Source organism: Ovis aries, chromosome 16 (assembly GCF_016772045.2).
Source record: "Ovis aries strain OAR_USU_Benz2616 breed Rambouillet chromosome 16, ARS-UI_Ramb_v3.0, whole genome shotgun sequence".
Taxonomy (NCBI): Eukaryota; Metazoa; Chordata; class Mammalia; order Artiodactyla; family Bovidae; genus Ovis; species Ovis aries.
In genome coordinates, this window is record NC_056069.1 from 14,533,476 (window position 1) to 14,558,175 (window position 24,700).

The following is a 24,700-nucleotide window of genomic DNA, read 5'->3' on the forward strand; positions in this document are numbered from 1 at the left end:
TGATATGTGAGAGGTCACACTACCTGTGGCTCCTTCTAGGTGTCAGCACTGCTCATGTGGTGGCTTTTGGACTTGGCTATAGCTTTATCAAACCTCACTTTACTCATCTGGAAAAAGATTATCTGGGTTTTAGTTTCTGGCAGTATAGCAGATTAGATACACTGAATGACACTTCCAACTGAACCAACTAAAATGAAAGAAGGAAAAAAAAGTGCCTTTAAAAAACAAAAAAACACATTGTTAAAGTGTCTTGAAAATAAAGAATCTGTGATTCCCAAAAGGAAAGGAACAGCAGTCACTGAGAACCCAGGAATCCAGGAGTCACTGAGAAACGAGGTAATTTTCACCCTGAGGTTTTCTGGAGGGCCAGCAAATTTCTACTTTGATGGATATGTCAGACTCAAGAAGTTGGAGTTAACTCCCACACTTGCTCAGCATGGAGATTGAGTAAGATACCCTGGCACGAACTGCCACAGAGAGAAATCAGTGCACTGACCTGGTTACTGGGTTGAAGGGATTAAACAGCTCCTCCCCCTGAATTATGTAATCACAACTGAGCCCTCATAAGGGTCTATCAGCCTGAATTCATACTCCTTCAGGGTCAAAACAACTTTAAGTAAAGTATTCAACTTCAAATAGTACCAGATTAGTGCCCCCAGGAGACTGGCAGAAGCAATTTGAATCTTCTGAAGAGGAACTCACCTTCAACCCTAGACTTAAAGAATTTTTTTCAGATAAAGTTACAAGGAAAATGAGCAACTCACAATAAAATCAAACCCAAAAAGCACACTAGGAAAACAGAACGCTATGAATGAGGGAGAGAAAAAGAGACAGCAGAAACAAAACTTCAATTATGAAGAAATTTCCTAGATTAAAAGATGGATGGCATTGTGAACAACTTTATACCAATAAATTTGAAAACTTAGATGAAATGGATTCAGTCCTAAAAAAACATAATGGAAAAACTGACTCAAAAAGTAGAAAATCTGAATAGTTCTACTACAATAGTTTTAAAAAAATGAATTAGTAATTTAAAATCTTTCCACATACAAAAACAAAACAAAACAAAGAGCTGCCAGGCACATATGACTCAGAAAAAGGCATTTGATAAAATTTAAAATTTATTCATGATTAAAAAACAAACAAAAAGGTTTACCTAATTTGGAAAATGGTGTCCATTAAAATCTCTACAGAATACATTATAATTTTTAAGGTAATATTGAAAACATTCTACATAAGATCCAGGAAAAAAAAGGGAGACTGAATAGCTATTCAGTATTTTACTAGAGAGTCATTCAAAACAGCATATCATTTACAAAAAGCAATGCATTAAAAAAATAATAATAATTTATGGAAATGCCAAAATACACGTGATGAATAAATCTAAGAAGAAAATGTGAAAGTGCTTAGTGGAGAAAATTATAGAACTTTATTAGGAAAAAGATACAGTAAGTTAGTCACTCATTTGTGTCCAACTCTTAGCAAACCATGGACTGCAGCACGCCAGGCCTCCCTGTCCATCACCAACTAGGAGCTTGCTCAAAGTCATGTCTATTGAGTCGGTGATGCCATCCAAAAATCTCATCCTCTGTCATCCCCTTTTCCTCCCACCTTCAATCTTTCCCAGCATCAGGGTCTTTTCAAATGAGTCAGTGCTTCCTATCAGGTGGCCAAAGTATTGGCGTTTCAGCTTCAGCATCAGTCTTTCCAACAAAAATTCAGGGTTGATTTCCTTTAGGATTGACTGGTTTGACCTCCTGGCAGTCCAAGGGACTCTCAAGAGTCTTTTCCAATATCACAGTTCAAAAGTATCAAGTCTTCGAAACTAAGCTTTCTTGGGCTTCCCTTGTGGCTCACCTGGTAAAGAATCCTCCTGCAATGCATGAGACCTGAGTTTGATCCCTGGGTTGGGAAGATCTCCTGGAGAAGGGAAAGGTTACCCACTCCAGTATTCTGGCCTGGAGAATTCCATGGACAGTATAGTCCATGGAGTCACAAAGAGTCGGACACGACTGAGCAACTTTCACTTTCTCACATCCATACATGACTACTGGAAAAACCATATCTTTGACTGGATGGACCTTTATCAGCAAAGTGATATCTCTGCTTTTTAATATGCTGTCTAGGTTCAGTCTGAGGAGGTCTTACAAATAGCTGTGAAAAGAAGAGAAGCGAAAAGCAAAGGAGAAAAGGAAAGATATACCCGTTTGAATGCAGAGTTCCAAAGAATAGCAAGGAAAGATAAGAAAGCCTTCCTTAGAGTCCAAAAGCCTGTTCTATACATCTGTGTCTCTTTTGCTGAAAGGGTGGGATGATTTGGGAGAATGGCATTGAAACATGTAAAATATCATATATGAAATGAATCACCTGTCCAGGTTAGATGCATGATATTGGGGCTGGTGCACTGGGATGGCCCAGAGAGATGGTACAGGGAGGGAGGAGAGAGAGGGGTTCAGGATGGGGAACACATGTATACCTGTGGCGGATTCATGTTGATGTATGGCAAAACCAATACAATATTGTAAAGTAACCTCCAATTATAATAAATTAAAAAAAAAGAAAGCCTTCCTCAGTGATCAATGCAAAGAAATAGAGGAAAACAATAGAATGGGAAAGATTAGAGATCTCTTCAAGAAAATTAGAGATACCAAGTGAATATTTCATGCAAAGATGGGCTCAATAAAGGACAGAAATGGTATGGATGTAACAGAAGCAGAAGGTATTAAGAAGAGGCAGCAAGAACACACAGAAGAACTGTACAAAAAGATCTTCACGACCCAGATAATCATGAAGGTGTGATCACTCCCCTCACCTAGAGCCGGACATCAATTGTGAGGCCAGGTGGGAATTAGGAAGCATCACTACGAACAAAGCTAGTGGAGGCGGTGGAATTCTAGTTGAGTTATTTCAAATTCTAAAACATGATGCTGTGAAAGTGCTGCACTCAATATGTCAGCAACTTTGGAAAACTCAGCAGTGGCCACAGGGCTAGAAAAGGTCAGTTTTCATTCCAATCCCAAGGAAAGGCAATGCCAAAGAATGCTCAAACTACCACACAATTGCACTCACCTCACATGCTAGTAAAGAAATGCTCAACATTCTCCAAGCCAGGCTTCAGCAATATGTGAACTGTGAACTTCCAGATGTTCAAGCTGGTTTTAGAGGAACCAGAGATCAAATTGCCAACATCCAGTGGATCATGGAAAAAGCAAGAGAGTTCCAGAAAAACATCTATTTCTTCTTTATTGACTATGCCAAAGTCTTTGTGTGGATCACAATAAACTATGGAAAATCTGAAAGACAAGGGAATACCAGACCACCTGACCTGCCTCTTGAGAAACCTGTATGCAGGTCAGGAAGCAACAGTTAGAACTGGACATGGAACAACAGACTGGTTCCAAATAGGAAAAGGAGTACGTCAAGGCGGTATATTGTCACCCTGCTTGTTTAACTTATATGCAGAGTACATCATGAGAAACACTGGGCTGGAAGAAGAACAAGCTGGAATCAAGATTGCCAGGAGAAATATCAATAACCTCAGACATGCAGATGACACCACCCTTCTGGCAGAAAGTGAAGAACTAAAGACCGTCTTGATGAAAGTGAAAGAAGAGAGTGAAAAGTTGGCTTAAAGCTCAACATTCAGAAAACGAAGATCATGGCATCCAGTCCCATCACTTCCTGGCAAATAGATGAGGAAACAGTGGAAACAGTGTCAGACTTTATTTTTTTAGGCTCCAAAACCACTGCAGATGGTGACTGCAGCCATGAAATTAAAAGACTCTTACTCCTTGGAAGGAAAGTTATGACCAACCTAGATAGCATATTAAAAAGCAGAGACATTACTCTGCCAACAAAGGTCAGCTTAGTCAAGGCTATGATTTTTCTAGTAGTCATGTACGGATGTGAGAGTTGGACTATAAAGAAAGCTGAGTGCAGAAGAATTGTTGCTTTTGAACTGTGGTGTTGGAGAAGACTCTTGAGAGTCCCTTGGACTGCAAGGAGATCCAACCGGTCCATCCTAAAGGAGATCAGTCCTAAGTGTTTGTTGGAAGGACTGATGTTGAAGCTGAAACTCCAATATTTTGGCCACCCGATGGGGAGACCTGACTCATTGGAAAAGACCCTGATGCTGGGAAAGATGGAGGGCAGGAGGAGAAGGGGACGACAGAGGATGAGATGGTTGGATGGCATCACCGACAGAAAGGACATGGTTTTGGGTGGACTCCACGAGTTGATGATGGACAGGAAGACCTGCCGTACTGTGGTCATGGGGTCGCAAAGAGTCAAACATGACTGAGCGACTGACCTGAACTCAGTCATTCAGTTGTGTCCAACTCTTTGAAACCCCATGGACTGCAGAATGCCAGGCCTCCCTTGTCCATCACCAACTCCCAGAGCTTGCTCAAACTCATGTCCATTGAGTCAGTGATGCCATCCAGCCATCTCATCCTCTGTTGTCCCCTTATCCTCCTGCCCTCAATCTTTCCCACAATCAGAGTCTTTTCCAATGAGTTGGCTTTTCACATCAGGTGGCCAAAGTATTGGAGTTTCAGCTTCAGCATCAGTCCTTCCAATGAATATTCAGGACTGATTTCCTTTAGGATTGACTGGTTAGACTCCTTGGAGTCCAAGGGACTCTGAAGAGGGACTCTTCTCCAATACCACATTTTAAGAGCATCAGTTCTTGGGCACTCAACTTTCTTTATAGTCCAGCTCTCACATTCCTACATGACTACTGGAAAAACCATAGCTTTGACTAGTGGAACTTGGTGGGCAAAGTAATGTCTCTGTTTTTTAATATGCGGTCTAGGTTCGTTATAGCTTTTCTTCCAAGGAGAAAGCATCTTTTAATTTCTTGATTGCATCACCATCTGCAGTGATTTTGGAGCCCAAGAAAATAAAGTCTGTCACTGTTTCCACTGTTTCCCCATCTATTTGCCATGAAGTGATGGGACCAGATGCCATGATCTTAGTTTTCCGAATGTTGAGTTTTAAGCCAACTTTTTCACTCTCCTCTTTCACTTCCATCAAGAGGCTCTTTAGTTCTTCTTCACTTTCTGCCAGAAGGGTGGTGTCATCTGAATATCTGAGGTTATTGATATTTCTCCCGGCAATCTTGATTCCAGCTCTTGCTTCATCCAGTCCAGCATTTCTCATGATGTTCTCTGCATATAAGTTAAATAAGCAGGGTAACAATATACAACCTTGACATACTCCTTTCCCTATTTGGAACCAGTCTGTTGTTCCAAGTCCGGTTCTAACTATTGTTTCTTGACCTGCATACATATTTCTCAGAAGGCAGGTAAGGTGGTCTGCTATTCCCATCTCTTGAATTTTTCACAGTTTGTTATGACCCACAGAATCAAAGGCTCTGGTGTAATTAGTAAAGCAGAAGTAAATGTTTTTCTGGAACTCTCTTGCTTTTTAGGTGATCCAGTGGATGTTGGCAATTGATCTCTGGTTCCTCTGCCTTTTATAAATCCAGCTTGAACATCTGGAAGTTCATGGTTCATGTATTGTTGAAACCTGGCTTGGAGAATTTTGAGCATTACTTTGCTAGCGTGTGAGATGAGTGCAATTGTGTGGTAGTTTGAACATTCTTTGGCATTGCCTTTCTTTGGGATTGGAATGTAAATTGACCTTTTCTAGTCCTGTGGCCACTGCTGAGTTTTCCAAATTTGCTGGCATATTGAGTGCAACACTTTCACAGCATTATCTTTTAGGATTTGAAATAGCTCAACTGGGATTTCATCACCTCCACTTGTTTTGTTTGTAGTGATGCTTCCTAAGGCCCACTTGACTTCGCACTCCAGGATGTCTGCCTCTAGGTGAGTGATCACACCTTTGTGACTATTTGGGTCATGAAGATCTTTTTTGTACAGTTCTTCTGTGTATTCTTGCCACCTCTTCTTAATACTTTCTGCTTCTGTTAAAGTGAAAGTGAAGTCACTCAGTCGTGTCCGACTCTTTGCGACCTCATGGACTGTAGCCTACCAAGCTCCTCTGTCCATGGAATTTTCCAGGCAATAGTACTGGAGTGGATTGCCATTTCCTTCTCCAGAGGATCTTCCCAACCCAGGGATCGAACCCGGGTCTCCCTCATTGTAGACAGACACTTTACCGTCTGAGCCACCAGGGAAGTCTCTGCTTCTGTTAGGTCCATACCATTTCTGTGCTTTATTGTGGCCACCTTTGTATGAAATATTCCCTTGGTGCCTCTAAGTTTCTTGAGGAGATCTGTAGTCTTTCCCATTCTATTGTTTTCCTGTCTTTCTGTGCATTGATCACTGAGGAAGTCTTTCTTATCTCTCCTTGCTATTCTTTGGAACTCTGCATTCAAATGGGTATATCTTTCCATTTCTCCTTTGCCTTTCACTTCCCTTCTTTTCACAGCTGTTTGTAAGGCCTCCTCATACAGCCATTTTGCCATTTTGCATTTCTTTTTCTTGGGGATGGTCTTGATCAGTGCCTCCTGTAATGTCACAATCCTCCATCTATGGTTCTTCAGGCACTCTGTCCCTTGAATCTGTTTGTCACTTCCACTGTATAATCATAAAGGATTTGATTTAGGTCATACCTGAATGTTCTAGTGGTTTCCCCTACTTTCTTCATTTTAAGTGTGAATTTTGTAAGAAGGAATTCATGATCTGAGCCACAGTCAGATCCTGGTCTTTGTTTTTGCTAACTGTACAGAGCTTCTCCATCTTCAGCTACAAAGAATAAAATCAATCTGATTTCAGTGTTGACCGTCTGGTGATGTCCATGTGTAGAGTCTTCTCTTGTGTTGTTGGAAGAGGGTGTTTGCTATGACCAGTGCATTCTCTTGGCAAAATTTTGTTAGCCTTTGTCCTACTTCATTTTCTACTCCAAGGCCAAATTTGCCTGTTATTCCAGGTATCTTTTGACTTCTTACTTTTGCATTCCAGTCCCCCATAATGAAAAGGACATCTCTTTGGGGTGTTAGTCCTAAAAGGTCTTGTAGGTCTTTATAGAGCTGTCCAACTTAAGCTTCTTCAGGATTACTAATTGGGGCATAGATTTGAATTACTGTGATATTGAATGGTTTGCCTTGGAAACGAACAGAGATCGTTTTGTCATTTTTGAGATTGCATCCAAATACTGCATTTCAGACTCTTTTGTTGACCATGATGGCTACTCCATTTCTTCTAAGGGATTCTTGTCCACAGTAATAGATATAATGGTCATCTGAGTTAAATTCACCCATTCTGGTCCATTTTAGTTCACTGATTCCTAGAATGTCAGTGTTCACTCTTGCCATCTCCTGTTTGACCACTTCCAGTTTACCTTGATTCGTGGACCTAACCTTCCAGGTTCCTGTGCAATACTGTTCTTTACAGCAGCGGACTTTACATCCATCACCAGTCACATCAACAGTTGGGCGCTGTTTTTGCTTTGGCTCTATCTCTTCATTCTTTCTGGAGTTATTTCTCTGTTCTTCTCAAGTAGGATTTTGGGCACCCACTGACCTGGGGAGTTCATCTTTCAGTCTCATATCTTTTTACCTTTTCATACTGTTCATTGGGTTCTCAAGGCAAGAATGGTTTGCCATTCCCTTCTCCAGCAGATCATGTTTTGTCAGAACTCCCCACCATGACCCTTCCATCTTGGGTGGTCCTACATGAAATGGCTCATAGTTTCATTGAGTTAGACAAGGCTATGGTCCATGCGATCAGTTTGGTTAGTTCTCTGTGATTGTGGTTTCCAGTCTGTCTGCCCTCTGATGGATAAGAATAAGAGACTTGTGGAAGCTTCCTGATGGGAGGGACTGGCTGTGGGAAAATCTAGGTCTTGCTCTGATGGGTGGGGCCATGCTAAGTAAATTTTTAATCCAATTTTCTGTTGATGGGTGGGGCTGTGTTCCCTCCCTGTAGTTTGGCCTAAATAATGGCTACCTCCTTCAAAAGGAAAGAGGTTAAAAAGACCTAAATATATGATCCAAGAAAAAGAAATGCAAAAAGGCAAAATGGTTGTCTGAGGAGGCCTTACAAATAGCTGTGAAAAGAAGAGAAGTGAAAGGCAAAGGATAAATGGAAAGATATACCCATTTGAATGCAGAGTTCCAAAGAATAGCAAAGAGAGAGAAGAAAGCCTTCCTCAGCGATCAATGCACAGAAAGAGAGGAAAGCAAAGAATGAGAAAGACTAGAGATCTCTTCAAGAAATTTAGAGGCACCAAGAGAACATTTCATGGAAAGTGAAAGTGAAGTCGCTCAGCCGTGTCCAACTCTTTGCAACCCATGGACTGTAGCCCACCAAGCTCCTCCGTCCATGGGATTCTCCAGGCAAGAATACTGGAGTGGGTTGCCATTTCCTTCTCCAGGGGATCTTCCCAACCCAGGAGACCCAGGGGTTGAACCCAGGTCTCCCACATTGCAGGCAGATGCTTTAACCTCTGTGCCACCAGGGAATTTCCATGCAAAGGTGGCCACAATAAAGCACAGAAATGGTATGGACCTAACAGAAGCAGAAGGTATTAAGAAGAGGTGGCAAGAATACACAGAAGAACTGTACAAAAAAGATCTTCATGACCCAGATAATCACAAAGGTGTGATCACTCACCTAGAGGCAGACATCCTGGAGTTCGAAGTCAAGTGGGCCTTCGGAAGCATCACTACAAACAAAACTAGTGGAGGTGATAGAATTCCAGTTGAACTATTTCAAATCCTAAAAGATGATGCTGTGAAAGTGTTGCACTCAATATGCCAGCAAATTTGGAAAACTCAGCAGTGGCCACAGGACTAGAAAAGGTCAATTTACATTCCAATCCCAAAGAAAGGCAATGCCAAAGAATGTTCAGACTACCACACAATTACACTCATCTCACACGCTAGCAAAGTAATGCTCAAAATTCTCCAAGCCAGGATTCAACAGTACATGAACTGTGAACTTCCAGATGTTCAAGCTGGATTTATAAAAGGCAGAGGAACCAGAGATCAATTGCCAACATTCACTGGATCATCTAAAAAGCAAGAGAATACCAGGAAAAGATCTACTTCTGCTTTACTAATTATACCAGAGCCTTTGACTTTGTGGATCGTAACAAACTATGGAAAATTCCTAAGAGATGGGAATAGCAGACCACCTTACCTGCCTCCTGAGAAATCTATATGCAGGTCAGGAAGCAACAGTTAGAACTGGACTTGGAACAACAGACTGGTTCCAAATAGGGAAAGGAGTACATCGAGGGTGTATATTGTCACTCTGCTTATTTAACTTATATGCAGAGTACATCATGAGAAATGCTGGATGAAGCAGAGCTGGAGTCAGCATTGCTGGGAGAAATATCAATAACCTCAGATATTCAGATGACACCACCCTTCTGGCAGAAAGTAAAGAAGAACCAAAGAGCCTCTTGATGAAAGTGAAAGAGGAGAGTGAAAAAGTTGGCTTAAATCTCAACATTCAGAAAACTAAGATCATGGCATCTGGTCCCATCACTTCATGGCAAATAGTGGAAACAGTGGAAACAATGACAGACTTTATTTTCTTGGACTTCAAAATCACTGCAGATGGTGACTGCAGCCTTGAAATCAAAAGATGCTTGCTCCTAGGAAGAAAAGTTATGATGAACCTAGACAGCATATTACAAACAGAGACATTACTTTGCCAACAAAGGTCTATCTACTCAAAACTTTGGTTTTTCCAGTAGTCATGTATGGTTGTGAGAGTTGGATTATAAAGAAAGCTGAGCATGAAAGAGTTGATGCTTTTGAACTGTGGTGTTGGAGAAGACTCTTGAGAGTCTCTTGGACAGCAAGGAAATCCAACCGGTCCATCCTAAAGGAAATCAGTCCTGAATATTCATTGGAAGGACTGATGCTGAAGCTGAAACTCTAATACTTTGGTCACCTGATGTGAAGAACTGATTCATTTGAAGAGACCCTAACACTAGGAAAGATTGAAGGCTGGAGGAGATGGGGACAACAGAGGATGAGATGGTTGGATGGCATCACTAACTCAATGGACATGAGTTTGAGTGACTCCAGGAGTTGGTGATTTGACAGGAAGCCTGTGTGCTGCAGTTCACGGTATCACAAAGAGTCGGACCTGACTGAGCAACTGAACTAAACTGAACTGAAATAAGTGAAGCCATATAGCAAATTTTTCAGTAGGAATTTACAGTAGCTTACAAATCAATAAATACAGAGATTCAATAGAATTCCAGTCAATATTCTCTCAGAGGTTTTCCTGGAACTTGATGAAATGATACTAGAATTTTTATGGAGGTACAGAGGCCTAGAATAGCCAATATTCTCTGGAAGAAGACTGCTAGAAAACTTGCCCTACCAGATCTGCTAAAGCCATGGGAATTAAATTAGTGTGATATTTATACAGGAACAGATAAAACAGGCCAGTGGAACAGAAGGGAGGGTTCCAAACAGACATGTACACATGGACAGTTGAAAGAAGACAAATTGGCCATGGTGGATTGCATGAGGTTGACAAATGGTATTGGGACAATCGGTTATCCATGTGGAAGAACCTGAAATCAGATCTGAACTTAACCTGCACACAAACATCAAGTTCAAGTGGAATAAAGACTTAAATATGAAAGGCAAGTGTATAAAGGTTTTAGAAGGCAAATTAGGAGAATATCTTTATGGTATTCTAAGGGTAAAGGAGGGTTTTCTAAGCCAAAATATGAAAACATAAACCATAATGAAAAATTGAAAAATTCAATTTGGTTAAATATCTTTCAAAAGATACCAAATAAGGAGTAAAAAGAGGTCATAAAGATGAAAAAGGTATTTCAACACGTATAATCAAATACCAAAAAGGACTAACATCCAGAGTACATTAACGTATCCTATCAATAAGAAGAAGACAGCATGGTCCAACAGATAAAAGAATGAAAATAGGCACTTCATAAGAGAGCCTCACATTCACTAGTGTTCATCCTTTTCTAACAATCAAGGAAATATATATTAATATTAAAATTATAATTTCCTACTCATTGGATGGGTGAAATTTTAATTCTGATAAATGCAGATGGCAAGTCCATGGAATAATGAGCCCTCTAATCCACTGTAACTTGGAATAATGTAATTATGCAGAATATAACTTGGTGTAAACATTTCACAAACACTTTGGCATTACCTAGTAAAGCTAAAATGTGCATATCCTGAATCTATTCCTTATCCTTCTGAGTCTGTCACCTGGAGAAACTCTGCTTATGTATGTTAAAGACATGTAGAAAAATAGCCTATAGGCTTCCCTGGTGGCTCGGGGGTAAAGAATCTGCTTGCCAATGCAGGAGTTACAGGTTCGATCCCTGGGTTGGGAAGATGCCCTAGAGAAGGCAATGGCAACCCACTCCAGTATTCTTATTTGGGAAATCCCATGGACAGAGAGCATGGCAGGCTTAGTGACTAAACAACACAAAAAGAGACGAATATCCTAGCAGCATTGTTCCTGATAGCTCTGATTGGTGACATTCTAAATGTCCATAAAGAGTAAAAGAGACAGACTACGGCTTATTTATACAGTGGGAAAAACACAGCAGAGAAAATGACTGAACTACTATAACATGGACGATTCTCAAAAACAGAGTGATGATAAAAGATACAAAAAAGCATGAAAAATGTAACAAAATAAGACTACAAATGGGATGATTCTGTTTATATAAAAAACAAAAACTGGCAAAACCAAGTATTATACCCTAAGAGATGCATACACAGTTGGTAAATTATAAAGAAAAGCATGGCTGTGGTTAATAAAAGCTTAGATACAGAGAGAGAAGGCAGTGCAACTGGAGAGAGGCCTCAGAAGCGCTAGGATACTTGGTAATGTTCTGTTTCTTATTCTGGGCAGTGGTTACACATTTCACCATTATTTTAAACATTTACAGATAACATTTATTCATTTATCTGTGGTACTTCCTGCAATTAAATAAAAACTCCACTTTGTGGTATTATGGCAAAGATTAAAAAGATTAAATGGCCCACAACACACACATGGTGCCAGGCATAAAAGTGATCAATATAATACATGTGTAAATTTTTTTTAAAAAGAATAAAATCATTCTTCCCTGAGTCTTGGCAAGGGCGGGGCCGGATGGCACAGAGGAGTGGGCGGCAGATGGCAAGACAGTCTGCTGGGCCCCAAGTGAGGATGCAGAGCCTGGACATCAGCTGGAGCCCATCCAGTCCCTGAGGAGTCTGCCAAGTGAGGCAGGCAGACGCATTCCAGAGGATGGCATGTTTACAACCTCTTGGCCCAACACCACTGCCATAAAAGCAGCCAGCTCAAATGCCGTTCTTCTTATCTACAAATGAGCCCCAGGACATTATACCCTTCCTGGAAGAAAATACTGTTTTCTAAGAGAAGATGACCTGAAGTCTCTACAGCTCCTCTCCACCCACCAGCCCTGCAGAGATTTCACAAGGAGTAATGTGACCACCTGGCGATGCTTTTCTACCTCACCACGGATGTATGTGTGTGTGTTAGTCGCTCAGTCCTGTCTGACTCTTTGCTACCCCATGGACTGTAGCCCAGCAGGCTCTTCTATCCATGGGATTCTCTAGGCAAGAATATTGGAGTGGGTTGCCGTTCCCTTCTCCAGGGCATCTTCCCGACCCAGGGATCGAACCTGCATCTCCTGCATTGCAGGCAGATTCTTTACTGTCTGAGCCATCAGGGAAGGGAATCTCAGACACACTGGCTAGAGGCCAGGTCTCACTGTGGGCCCTACAGGTCTTTTAACCAACCTTCAGTGAGTGCTGATAACCTCAGGACACCTTGCTAGATGCGTGGTGTTATGGGTTGAATTGTGTCCCTTCAAATGTGTTGCAGTTTTCAGTCCCTGTGAATGCGACCTTATTTGAAAATAGGGTCTTTGCATGTGATCCAGTTAAGATGAAGTCATGAAGGAGGGCGCTAATCCAAAGTGACTGGCTCCTTATAAAAGGGAAATTTGGACACAGAAAGACCAGTCACACAGGGAGAATGCCATGTGGAAATTAGTGTTCTGCTGCTACAAGCCAAGAGGCTACCGGAAGCTAGGAGAGAGCCTGGAGTGGATCCTCCCTTCATGCCTTCAGTGGGGCGTGGCCCTGCCCAGACCTTAAGCTCAGACTTCTAGCCTCCAGAACTGTGAGACAGTATGTACCCAATTTGTGGTACAATATTTTGGTAACCTCAGGCTGTGCTGTGCTTGGTTGCTCAGTCGTATCTGACTCTTTGCGACCCCAGGGACTGTAGCCCTCCAGGCTCCCCTGTCTGTGGGGATTCTCCAGGCAAGAATACTGAAGTGGGTTGCCATGCCCTCCTCCAGGTGGACCTACCCAACCCAGGGATCGAACCCAGGTCTCCCACACTGCAGGTGGATTCTTTACTGTCTGAGCCACCAGGGAAGCACCAGGAAACTAGTACAAGTGAGGAGACATGAAGATGAAAAGGAGAGGACTTCCTGCCCTCACGGAGCTCACTGTCTCCAAGGGCATGGGAAGAAGCAGTTGTATTTCAAGCAGAATGAAGTACATAAAATAACAAAAAAGCAAGGACACTGTTCTGGTTGTGCAAGCTGGAGAGTGATTCCAACTGTAGAATGCAAGCTGAAGCTTCACACTTTCATTGTTTATTCTTTTCCCCACATTTTCATTTATTCACAGGGAGCTGTCAATTATATTAATCAAAAGTATAAGCTTTGGAATCACAAGTTCAAATTTCAGCTCACTTGGTTTTTAGTGATGTGATCCTGGGAATGTTATATGTTGTTGCTATTATTCAGTCACTGAGTTGTGTCTGACTCTTTGCAACCTTGTGGACTGCAGCACGCCAGGCCTCCCTGTCCTTCACTATCTCCTGGAGTTTGCTCAAATTCATGTCCATTGAGTTGGTGATGCTACCTAACCGTTTCATCCTCTGTCACCCCCTTCTCTTTTTTATATCTTCATTAAGGCTCTTTTTCCCCAACCTGTAAAATGAGGATAATCATACTTAAATGATAGAGTCATTATCTTTATTAAATAAACAGTATATTGGAATCTATATATGCATATATCATATATATAATATATATAAATATTTCAGTACAGTCAAGCTCCTTCCTGTCACAGAGACAAATGTGGAAGCAAACAATTACAAAATAACAGAATAAGTACTAGTAGAGGTAGATGTCAAGGGAGAACCAAATCTGGGGTGTCTCAATGAGAGATCAGGGTGGAGGCAGAGAGGTGATGCTTGAGACGGGTTTTGAAGGATGAGTAAGAGTTTGTTGAGGAGAAGGTCATTCCAAGGAACGGGAAGGAGTGGGTACAAAGAAGCAGAAACAGGGAAGAATGGGCAACAACGTTTGGAGAAGGGCAAATAGTTTGGTACAGTGGAAGCACAGGAGCCTCGAGGTGATCATGGAAAGATGGGCAGGGCCATGTTACCAAAAGCTCGTTATGCCAGTCAAAGGAGTTTGGACTTATATCTCTAAGCAATGAGCACTTTTGAGAGACTTTTGGTTTTTCAGTAATGGATGGTAAGTAAGGGTAAGTTTTTAGACATGTTCCTCTAGCATTAGTGAGTTCAGTTCAGTCACTCGGTCATGTCTGACTCTTTGTGACCCCATGAATTGCAGCACGCCAGGCCTCCCTGTCCATCACCAACTCCTGGGGTTCACTCAGCCTCATGTCCATCGAGTCCGTGATGCCATCCAGCCATCTCATCCTCGGTCATCCCCTTCTCCTCCTGCCCCCTATCCCTCCCAGAATCTGAGTCTTTTCCAGTGAGTCAACTCTTCGCATGAGGTGGCCAAAGTACTGGAGCCTCAGTTTTAGCATCATTCCTTCCAAAGAAATCCCAGGGTTGATCTCCTTCAGAATGGACTGGTTGGATCTCCTTGCAGTCCAAGGGACTCTCAAGAGTCTTCTCCAACACCACAGTTCAAAAGCATCAATTCTTCGGTGCTCAGCCTTCTTCACAGTCCAACTCTCACATCCATACATGACTACTGGAAAAACCATAGCCTTGACTAGACGGACCTTAGTCGGCAAAGTAATGTCTCTGCTTTTGAATATACTATCTAGGTTGGTCATAACTTTTCTTCCAAGGAGTAAGTGTCTTTTAATTTCATGGCTGCAATCACCATCTGAAGTGGTTTTGGAGCCCAAAAAAGTAAAGTCTGACACTGTTTCCACTGTTTCCCCATCTATTTCCTATGAAGTGATGGGTTTGGATGCCATGATCTTTGTTTTCTGAATGTTGAGCTTTAAGCCAACTTTTTCGCTCTCCTCTTTCACTTTGATCAAGAGGCTTTTTAGCTTCTCTTCACTTTCTGCCATAAAGGTGGTGTCATCTGCATATCTGAGGTTATTGATTCCGGCTTGTGTTTCTTCCAGTCCAGCGTTCTCATGATGTACTCTGCATATAAGTTAAATAAGCAGGGTGACAATATACAGCCTTGACGTACTCCTTTTCCTATTTGGAACCAGTCTGTTGTTCCATGTCCAGTTCTAACTGTTGCTTCCTGACCTGCATACAGGTTTCTCAAGAGGCAGGTTAAGTGGTCTGGTATTCCCATCTCTTTCAGAATTTTCCAGTTTATTGTGATCCACACAGTCAAAGGCTTTGGCATAGTCAATAAAGCAGAAATAGATGTTTTTCTGGAACTCTCTTGCATTATCCATGATCCAGCGGATGTTGGCAATTTGATCTCTGGTTCCTCTGCCTTTTCTAAAACCAGCTTGAACATCAGGGAGTTCATAGTTCACGTATTGCTGAAGCCTGGCTTGGAGAATTTTGAGCATTACTTTACTAGCATGTGAGATGAGTACAATTGTGTGGTAGTTTGAGCATTCTTTGGCATTGCCTTTCTTTGGAATTGGAATGAAAACTGACCTTTTCCAGTCCTGCGGCCATTGGTGAGTTTTCCAAATTTGCTGGCATATTGAGTGCAGCACTTTCACAGCATCATCTTTCAGGATTTGAAACAGCTCCACTGGAATTCCATCACCTCCACTAGCTTTGTTCGTAGTGATGCTTTCTAAGGCCCACTTAACTTCACATTCCAGGATGTCTGGCTCTAGATTAGTGATCACATCATCATGATTATCTGGGTCGTGAAGATCATTTTTGTACAGTTCTTCTGTGTATTCTTGCCACCTCTTCTTAATATCTTCTGCTTCTGTTAGGTCCATACCATTTCTGTCCTTTATCAAGCCCATCTTTGCATGAAATGTTCCCGTGGTATCTCTAATTTTCTTGAAGAGATCTCTAGTCTTTCCCATTCTGTTGTTTGCCTCTATTTCTTTGCATTGATTGCTGAAGAAGGCTTTCTTATCTCTTCTTGCTATTCTTTGGAACTCTGCATTCAGATGCTTATATCTTTCCTTTTCTCCTTTGCTTTTTGCCTCTCTTCTTTTCACAGCTATTTGTAAGGCCTCCCCAGACAGCCATTTTGCTTTTTTGCATTTCTTTTCCATGGGGATGGTCTTGATCCCTGTCTCCTGTACAATGTCACGAACCTCATTCCATAGTTCATCAGGCACTCTGTCTATCAGATCTAGGCCCTTAAATCTATTTCTCACTTCCACTGTATAATCATAAGGGATTTGATTTAGGTCGTATCTTAATGGTCTAGTGGTTTTCCTACTTTCTTCAATTTGAGTCTGAATTTGGCAATAAGGAGTTCATGATCTGAGCTACAATCAGCTCCCAGTCTTGTTTTTGTTGACTGTATAGAGCTTCCCCATCTTTGGCTGCAAAGAATATAATCAATCTGATTTCGGTGTTGACCATCTGGTGATGTCCATGTGTAGAGTCTTCTCTTGTGTTGTTGGAAGAGGGTGTTTGCTATGACCAGTGCATTTTCTTGGCGAAACTCTATTAGCCTTTGCCCTGCTTCATTCCGCATTCCAAGGCCAAATTTGCCTGTTACTCCAGGTGTTTCTTGACTTCCTGCTTTTGCATTCCAGTCCCCTATAATGAAAAGGACATCTTTTTGGGGTGTTAGTTCTAAAAGGTCTTGTAGGTCTTCATAAAACCATTCAACTTCAGTTTCTTCAGCATTGCTGGTTGGGGCATAGACTTGGATTACTGTGATATTGAATGGTTTGCCTTGGAGACGAACAGAGATCATTCTGTCGTTTTGAGATTGCATCCAAGTACTGAATTTTGGACTCTTTTGTTGACCATGATGGCTACTCCATTTCTTCTGAGGGATTCCTGCCCGCAGTAGTAGATATAACAGTCATCTGAGTTAAATTCACCCATTCCAGTCCATTTTAGTTCACTGATTCCTAGAATGTTGATGTTCACCCTTGCCATCTCTTATTTGACCACTTCCAAGTTGCCTTGATTCATGGACCTAACATTCCAGGTTCCTATGCAATATTGCTCTTTACAGCATCGAATCTTGCTTCTATCACCAGTCACATCCACAACTGGGTATTGTTTTTGGTTTGGCTCCATCCCTTCATTCTTTCTGGAGTTATTTCTCCACTGATCTCCAGTAGCATATTGGGCACCTACTGACCTGGGGAGTTCCTCTTTGGTATCCTATCATTTTGCCTTTTCCTACTGTTCATGGGGTTCTCAAGGCAAGAATACTGAAGTAGCTTGCCATTCCCTTCTCCAGTGGACCACGTTCTGTCAGACCTCTCCACCATGACCTGCCCGTCTTGGGTTGCCCCTCAGGCATGGCTTGATTTTATTGAGTTAGACAAGGCCGTGGTCCTAGTGTGATTAGATTGACTAGTTTTCTGTGAGTATGGTTTCAGTGTGTCTGCCCTCAGATGCATTAGTGAAGAGGTGAGAAAAGAGGCAAGGGAAACCAGTTAGGAGGTGATCACAGTCAAGACCACACACTATTAAGACTAGCGCTGAGTCAGCAGTGGTGGGTGGGCTAGGGAAATGGGAGACAGTGCGAGCTGACATCTGTGATGCCCTGTGGCTGCCCTCCATTTTTTGAACACTCTTCCCATGCTTCGGAAATTTCCCAGGAAGCCTTCCTGACAGATGGGGAACAGGCATGTGATCTAGGCACTGCCCACTAGTACCTGATTTTAGAAAAGAGGGGCGTGAAGAAAGAGATAACAGGGAACATATTCTGCAGAGGAGAGTGGGGGCCACTGAGTTTGAGAGACCGTGATCCTAGCTATAATTTTCCCCTCTGGTTTGTTGTGATCTTTGGGGCCTGGGTCAGCAGGGACAGGTTTCCTCCGGACAGCTTGGCAGGGTGATCTGGGCATTGTTCTTGTCTGCAAATCTGCCGAGTTGGGCCTTCGGCCTTCCTGAAGGTGCTGTGTGCTACCTGGTGGTTTAGTAAGTGCTCTTCGATTTTTCTTAAAGCAGCTGCAGCGGATTCTGTTGTTTGTGACCAAGAACGCAATCTGATACCAGTGGAAATGGCAGGATTTGGTGATAGACTGGGGTGACAGAAAGGGTGAAATCTAGAATGACACCCAGAATTCTGTCTTGAGGGCCTAGATGAATAGTAGTACTGTTAGTTATGCTTGGAAATGACGGGGGATGAATGGAAGGAATAGTGAGCTCAGTTTCCATGCTGAGTTTGAATTTCCTTTTGGACTTGTGGGTCATACACAGCAAGTTATATGGATCTAAGTATCAGTGAGAAAGTCTAAAAACAAACTGTGGACTGGTTGTTGTTGTTCAGTCACTCTGTTGTGTCTGACTTTTGTGACCCCATGGACTGTAGCAGCCAGGCTTCCCTGTCCTTCACTATCTCCTGGAGTTTGCTCAGACTCATGTGTTGAGTCGGTGATGTCCTCTAACCACCTCATCCTCTGTCACACCCTTCTCCTCCTGCCCTCAGTCCTTCCCAGCATCCGGGTCTTTTCCAGTGAGTCAGTTCTTCGCATCAGGTGGCCAAAGTACTGGAACTTCAGCTTCAGCATCAGTCCTTCTTTATGGTCCAACACTCACATCCATACATGACTACTGGAAAAACCACAGCTTTAACTACACAGACTTTTGTTGGCAAAGTGATATCTCTGCTTTTTAATATGCTGTCTTGGTTTGTTATAGCTTTTCTTCTAAGGAGCAAGCATCTTTTAATTTCATGGCTGCATCACCATCTTCAGTGATTTTGGAGCCCAAGAAAATAAATCTGCACTGTTTCTGTTGTTTCTCCATCTATTTGCCATGAAGTGATGGGACCATATGCCATGATCTTAGTTTTTTGAATGTTGAGTTTAAAGGCAGCTTTTTCACTTTCCTTTTTCACCTTCATCAAGAGGCTGTTTCTTTTTGCTTTCTGCCATTGGGGTGGCGCTATGTGCATATATGAGGTTATTGATATTTCTTCTGGCAATCTTGATATTCATTCAATAAATTAATATAAACTGAACACTTACAATCTACCAGGCACTGGGGAAACACTTGTGAATAAGACAATTATGAAAGTTAGTCACAGAGTCAGATCCAACTCTGTGATCCTGCAGACTGTAGCCTGCCCCGCTCCTCTGTCCATGGAATTCTCCAGGCAAGAATACTGGAGTGGGCTGCCATTTCCTCCTCCAGGGGATCTTCCTGACCCAGGGATCGAACCTGGATCTCCTGCATTGCAGGCAGATTCTTTACCAACTGAGCCACTAGGGAAACAAGACCATTATAAAATATAAAATTTATAATCTAATAGGATAAATAAAAATAAGTAAACAAGTAAATATAAAATATGATTTTGGAGTGATAAATGTTCACAAAGAAAAACAGAGCAAAGCAAAGTGGTAAAGAATGATGGTTGGAGGTGGGGTTGGAACAGCTCTTTCAGAAAGGGTGTCCAGGAAGTTGTCTCTGAGGAGGTGACATTGAAAGGAATTAGGGAGTAGGTCCTACAAATGTTTGAAGACAAGGAGAAGCGATCTGAATGAAGCATGCAAAGGGAAGATAAGCATAATGTGTTTTAGGGACAGCAAGAAGGACCACGTGGGCAGAGGAAAATGAGCAAGAAGAGAGGGATAGAGGTTGCTCTTGGAGAGGTGGTCGGGGCTAGTCATACGGAGTTTACATTGTTGACCATGTTGAGGGGTTTGTATCTTATTCTAAGTTTGATGAGAAACCATTAGAGAGTTCCGAGCAGGGAGTGAAATGATGTCACTTAAGCTTTTAATGACCACTGCTGCCATTTGGAGTAGAGTCTTCAGGAAACAAGGGCCAAAGAGGGTAGATCAGATGTAAGGCGAGAGCAGGAATCCAGGCAGAATGTGATGGCAGCTTAGACTCAAGAGGTGATGAGAATGACAGGGTGGTGAAAAATGTTTGGATGCTGGATATCTTTAGAAAGTACAACCAATGGGACTTGCCAGTGGAATTGCTGTGGATATTAGTGAGAGAGAGATCGTGAATGACTCTCATGCTTTTGGCTTAAGGAATTAGGTGACCAGTGGTATGATTTAACAAGGTGGATGAGAGCCAGTTTGGGGAGCAGTGGTGTAAATAAAATATTTCATTTTGGACTTAAGTTGGAGACGTCTATTAGATATCAAAATGGAAAAGTTTGAGGCAAGAATGATTGATTTGGAAGTCATCATCTCAGAGACAGTATTTAGCCATCTCCCTTCCCTTTTCCCCCCATAAATCTCTTGCCAAATCCCCCCTGAAACCTTGGGGGAAGCCTCCTGTTGTGGGTGAGTTATGGGAGGAATCTTCATTGTTTCTCTCTGGCATAAGTCTTTTCCCAGGAGGTCTGTGCTGAGTCTACCACAAGTAAAATATAGAAAATAGGAAAAACAGAAAACCAAGGCATGAAATTTTAAAGAAAAGTGCATTGCATTGTGTTGTTTTTGTTGTTCAGTCACTGAGTCATGTCTGACTCTTTGCAACCCCATGGATTTCAGCACGCCAGGCACCTCTGTCCACCTCTATCTCCCGGAGTCTGCTCAAATTTACGTTCACTGAGTCCGTGATTCTATCTAACCATCTCATCCTCTGCCTCCCCCTTCTCCTGTTGCATGCAGTCTTTTCCAGCATCAGGGTCTTTTCCAATGAGTTGCCTCTTGAGTCAGGTGGCCAAAGTATTGCAGCTTTAGCATCAGTCCTTCCAGTGAATACTCATGGTTGACTTCCTTTAGGATTAACTGGTTTGATCAATGCATTGCATTATGAGTTTTAAATTTTTAAGTTGAGTGCATACATAATATATGTGTGCTACATGTTTTAGGCTTTAATCCTCTGTAAGGTAGCAACTGTTTTGTTTTGTGACTTCTTGAGAAGCAGCTTGGAGAAGTGGTTAAGATCACCGGCCTTGGAATCCCACTTCTTGTTCCAATTTAGAATTCATAATCTTGGTTTTGGTCTATAATCCCAATCTTGGTCTAATTTGGATCCTTTCATATCCTTATCTATAACATGGAGATTATAAGAGAACTACAGGTTTGGGGCTATTGTGGAGGTTAAATGACTCTGTAAAGGCCTTGGAGTGGTGCCCATGTTCAATGCACTTAAGTAACCACTCAGTTCAGTTCAGTTCAGTCGCTCAGTCATGTCTGACTCTTTGTGACCCCATGAACCACAGCACGCCAGGCCTCCCTGTCCATCACCAACTCCCAGAGTTCACCCAAACCCATGTCCACTGAGTCGGTGATGCCATCCAACCATCTCATCCTCTGTCTTCCCTTTCTCCTCTCGCCTTCAATCTTTCCCAGCATCAGGGTCTTTTCCAGTGAGTCAGCTCTTCGCATCAGGTGGCCAAAGTATTGGAGTTTCAGCTTCAACATCAGTCTTTCCAATGAACACCCAGGGCTGATCTCCTTTAGAATGGACTGGTTGGATCTCCTCACAGTCCAAGGGACTCTCAAGAGTCTTCTCCAACACCACAGTTCAAAAACATCAATTCTTCAGCACTCAGCTTTCTTCACAGTCCAACTCTCACATCCATACATGACCACTGGAAAAACCATAGCCTTGACTAGACGGACCTTTGCTGACAAAGTAATGTCTCCACTTTTTAATATGCTGTCTAGGTTGGTAACCACTAACTGTTAGTATTATGTGTTTTGTAGGAATGTAGGCCTGCTGTGAACCCCACGTAGGAAATGCTCAAGCAGAGGCTAAAATACTCCTACTGTTAAAATGTTATAAGTGAATACAGTACTGGGACATGAGGGGACAAGGGTGTCTGGATCTAACATCATCTTAGATTATTTTCCATTCTATGAAATAATTCCTGTGCTGCCTGGGAACGTAATATGTGAACCTTAGGACAAAGAATGAGGCTGGTGACCAGGGAGCTTCTCAGGGCCCTTTCAGTGCCACTGCCTTTCTTGAGATGCTCATCCTCATCTCAGGTGCCAGATGGCTGGTTGTGCTGCCTGCTTATTTGGGTTCCCTGCTTCTCCATTCCTCCTATTTGGTCAAGTGCCTTTGCCACATAACCCCTTTCTCTATCAGCTTGAGAGATAACCCATCTTGTTCTTCAGGTGAGTCTTTGATAGCTAACTGGCCATAAGGATGCATCTTTCATCTTTCCTTCTAGGCATTATTTAGCATTTTAGCAGATACTGCTATGATGAGGTTGCACAGGTGAATGAGATGGGCACACCAAGCCAGGGAGGGGATGGTAGAGCCCATAGTGGACAGTGTAGTGGGATTTGGACAAGTCCCTATGGCCCACCCTGCGGGGGCCCTTAGAAGAGTTATTCTAGAAATGATTGAATTCATCTAAACTCTAAGCTCTGAAAAATAGAAAATGAAGTTTGTACACACAGTGGGTTTCACTATGCCTGTAGCATGGGACTCTAATTTCTCTGGAGAGAATGGATAAGACCTTTCAGGCTAGCAACAAGGATAATAAAACTCTTTTGCAGCTATGTTTGAGTGCTGTGCTGCTATTCTGAGATAGGCACCATATACCTGCACTTGTCTCAGAAAATCCAGGTCAGTATATATGGTTTGCATTTTTTTTTAAAAAAAAAAAGCACATAATAGAACCTCACCACTAACAGTGCCTCCTGCAGGCGATTCCTTCCAGATGCAGCTGGACAAGTCTCACTGAGACTGTGAGAGGGGTGGTCCGTGTCTCAGTATTTAATGGTGTGAGGGGGTCTCACTAGGGGAAATGTCAACACTTTGACTGATTCTTTGTGAAACCAAGTGAGCAGCCAAGAAAAAGCTCACATCCTCTGTCTAAAAGGACATGACAGCCAAGTGTAATGAATGATTCCTGACCAGATCCTGAGTTAGGAATAAAAAACGGTCAAAGAGATTTTTCAACTATTGAAGAAAGTTGAATATGGATTGTATATTAATTAGATCCTTACTATTTAGAGTTTGGACAGCTGACCAGCAGTGGCAGCACCTGGAAGCTTATTAGAAATGCAGCTTAAAAAAAAAAGAAAAAAAGAAATGCAGCTTAAACCTCAGGTGGTTTGGATGCACATTAAAGGTTGAGAAGCATTATATTAGAATATTAGATGATATTATTAAATCAGTTTAACACTTCTTTTTAAAATGTTATTTTTAATTTTTAATTGAAGCATAATTAATTTTCAATGTTGTGTTAGTTTCAAGTGTACAGCAAGGTGATTCAGTTATACATATATATATATTATTTTTCAGATTATTTTCCACCATAGGTTAGTATAAGATATTGAGTATTGTTCCCTGTACTATACAGTAGGTCTTGTCATTTACCTATTTCATGTATAGTAGTAGTATGTATATGTTAGTCCCAAACTTCTAATTTATCTCCCCCTCATCCCCTTTTGTAACCACAAGTTTGTTTTCTATGTCTGTGAATCTATTTCTGTTTTGAAAATAAGTACATTGGTATTAGTTTTTTAGATTCCACAAATAAGTAATACCATATGATATTTGTCTTATTCTGACTCACTTCACTCAGTATGACAATCTCTAGGTCCATCTGAGTTCCTGCAAATGGCATATTTCCTTCTTTTTTATGACTGAATAGTATTACGTTTCTTGGTTGTGATGTTACTACATCAGGGGAATGCTTCTGTGTGTGTGTAGAGGGGAGGAGCATCTGGGTTATCCAAGTAGCATTCAGAGGCACATCTGCAACCCAGACCAAAGGTGAAGCCCTCAAGGGAACTGGACCCTAGACTCTTGCGAGGCACCGTGGATTGTTCTGCTAGAGCCGTTTAGAGTTTTTACTAGATGGGATAGCCCAGACATGGAGATGGGTACTACACAGAGGAGAGGAAGAATGATGGAGGCAGGCTACCCCCATGGGAAGAAATTCTAACCCCAAAGGCGCTTGGGGATTCATTCCCAGTGTGTGACAAGGCAACTAGGTCAGGAGTCTGGGTGTGTCCCCTTAACTCAGTGGAGAATTTTTCCCCTGTGTTGGATGACACAGCTGAAAATTCCTTCCTTCATATGTTATAATTCCCTTTGGTTTTCCCCAACCCTTTTCTGAGGTCTGACAACACCCGTACAATGTTGTGCATCAATGACTGGGGAGGAGAGACCTGCCTTGTGTTCACAGCCCTCAGTGGAGGACTTTGCAGAGGGAGCAGTGTCCTTCCAGGGGGTGGGAGGTCTCAGGGTTCCAGGCTGCATTTTTCAGAAGGGGAGGTAAGCTGCTGCCAGCTCCTGGGTCTCAGTTAAGTATCTCTGTCTCCTCCGCAGGTCTGAATTTTGTATTCAGGATGATTAACTTGGAGACCTTTTCTGTACTTGTCAAATCACATAGGGGAAGTGGTGAGGATGGACCTCCCCCAAGCCCCATATGTCTGTAGCTGTAGAGGATTTGATTCATGCTGGGTGTTTAT

At 42.2% G+C, this 24,700-nt stretch overlaps 1 long non-coding RNA gene across 5 annotated transcripts in view; it reads left to right on the forward strand.

Moving 5' to 3' along the window:
• Positions 1-24,700, forward strand: part of LOC106990331 (uncharacterized) — a 134,349-nt gene that overhangs the window by 56,302 nt on the left and 53,347 nt on the right. Inside the window, exon 5 of one of the 5 annotated variants that reach the window (XR_009596755.1) lies at positions 22,775-22,844. The exons of the other annotated variants lie outside the window; for them this stretch is intronic. This is a non-coding gene — a long non-coding RNA (uncharacterized LOC106990331). The remainder of the gene's footprint in view (positions 1-22,774; positions 22,845-24,700) is intronic. 5 annotated transcript variants of the gene reach the window in all.